The sequence below is a fragment of the Taudactylus pleione genome, unplaced genomic scaffold, assembly GCF_031769625.1.
Source record: "Taudactylus pleione unplaced genomic scaffold, aTauple2 ptg000570l, whole genome shotgun sequence".
NCBI classification, from domain to species: Eukaryota; Metazoa; Chordata; class Amphibia; order Anura; family Myobatrachidae; genus Taudactylus; species Taudactylus pleione.
The window spans coordinates 27,501-30,000 of NW_028284972.1; positions in this window are offsets into that span (position 1 = coordinate 27,501).

Consider the following 2,500-nt stretch of genomic DNA (forward strand, 5'->3'; position numbering starts at 1 on the left):
TTATTATTATTATTTTGAAAAAAATGAAAAACAGCCACCCATGAAATTAAAACACAGGGAGAGTGCACGGTGCAGGCCCGCCCCGCCGCGCGGCGCCCCCCGGTGGACGCCCCGGGGAATCGAAAAAATGAATAACAAAATGAAAATTTTTAAAGTAGCCACCCATGAAATGAAAACATAGGGAGAGAGTGCAAGGTGCAGAAACGCCCCCCCCCCACGCGGCGCCCCCCGATGGACGCCCCGGGGAATCGAAAAAATGAATAACAAAATGAAAATTTTTAAAGTAGCCACCCATGAAATGAAAACATAGGGAGAGAGTGCAAGGTGCAGAAACGCCCCCCCCCCCCCCCCCCACGCGGCGCCCCCCGATGGACGCCCCGGGAATTAAAAAATAAATAACAAAATGAAAATTTTTAAAGTAGCCACCCATGAAATGAAAACATAGGGAGAGAGTGCAAGGTGCAGGCCCGACCGAATCGTGGACGCCCCCCGGTGGACGCCCCGCGCCACTGCAGCAGCACCCCGGGAATTTTTTTTATTTTTATTTTTTTTTAAGAAATAGCCGCCCATGAAATAAAAACATAGGGGGAGTGAGGTGCAGACCCGCCCCGCGGCGCCCCCCGGTGGCCCCCCGGGAAAATGAAAAAAAAAATAAACAAATTTGAATAGCCACCCGTGAAGTAAAAACATAGCGAGAGTGAGGTGCAGACCCGCCGCGCGGCGCCCCCCGGTGGCCGCCCGGGAATTTAAAAAAAATAAATAAAAAATTACAAATTATATGCCACCCATGAAATAAAAACATAGGGGGAGTGAGGTGCAGACCCGCCCCGCCTCGCGGCGCCCCCCGGTGGCCGCCCGGGAAATGTTTAAAAAAAAAAAAAAAAATGACATAGCCACCAAATGAAATAAAAGCATAGGGTGAGTGAGGGGCAGAGTCGCGGCGCCCCCCGGTGGCCGCCCCGGGAATTAAAAAAAAAAAAAAAAATTCTATAGCCACCCATGAAATAAAAGCATAGGGTGAGCGAGGTGCAGACCCGCCCCGCCTCCCGGCGCCCCCTGGTGGCCGCCACTGGAATTTAAAAAAAAATAAATTATGTAGCCACCCATGAGACTAAAAAAAACACAGGAGGAGTGAGGTGCAGACCCGCCCCGCCTCGCGGCGCCCCCCGGTGGCCGCCTGGTAAAATAAAAAATGTAAATAAAATTGTATAGCCACCCGTGAAATAAAAACATAGAGGGAGTGAGGTGCAGTCCCGCGGCGCCCCCCCCCCCCCCCCCCCCCGGTGGCCGCCCTGGAAAGTTTTAAAAAAAAGTAATTCTGTAGCCACCCATGAAATACAAACATAGGGAGAGTGAGGTGCGGACCCGACCCGTCCCGCGACGCCTCTGCGGCAGCACCCCGGGAAATCTGAAAGAATATGAAAAAAAATAGCCTCCCATGAAATAAAAACATAGAGAGAGCAGGGTGCAGACCCGCCTCGCGGCGCCCCTGCAGCAGCACCCCGGGAAGTTTGAAAAAAAAAATAAATAAAAATAAAATAGCCACACGTGAAATAAACAACACGGGAGAGTGAGGTGGAAATTTGAAAAAAAAATAAATAAAAGTAAAATAGCCACACGTGAAATAAACAACACGGGAGAGTAAGGTGGAAATTTGAAGAAAATAAATAAAAGTAAAATAGCCACACGTAAAATAAACAACACGGGAGAGAGAGTAAGGTGGAAATTTGAAAAAAAATTAAAATAAAATAGCCACACGTGAAATAAACAACACGGGAGAGAGAGTAAGGTGGAAATTTGAAAAGAATAAATAAAAAAAAAATAGCCACACGTGAAATAAACAACACGGGAGAGAGAGAGTAAGGTGGAAATGTGAAAAAATAAAAATAAAATAGCCACACGTGAAATAAACAACACGGGAGAGAGAGTAAGGTGGAAATTTGAAAAAAAAAATAAAATAAAATAGCCACACGTGAAATAAACAACACGGGAGAGAGAGAGTAAGGTGGAAATTTGAAAAAAATAAATAAAAGTAAAATAGCCACACGTGAAATAAACAACACGGGAGAGTAAGGTGGAAATTTGAAAAAAATAAAATAAAATAGCCACACGTGAAATAAACAACACGGGAGAGAGAGAGTAAGGTGGAAATGTGAAAAAATAAAAAATAAAATAGCCACACGTGAAATAAACAACACGGTAGAGAGAGAGTAAGGTGGAAATGTGAAAAAATTAAAATAAAATAGCCACACGTGAAATAAACAACACGGGAGAGAGAGTAAGGTGGAAATTTGAAAAGAATAAATAAAAAAAAAATAGCCACACGTGAAATAAACAACACGGGAGAGAGAGTAAGGTGGAAATTTGAAAAGAATAAATAAAAAAAAAATAGCCACACGTGAAATAAACAACACGGGAGAGAGAGAGTAAGGTGGAAATGTGAAAAAATAAAAATAAAATAGCCACACGTGAAATAAACAACACGGGAGAGAGAGTAAGG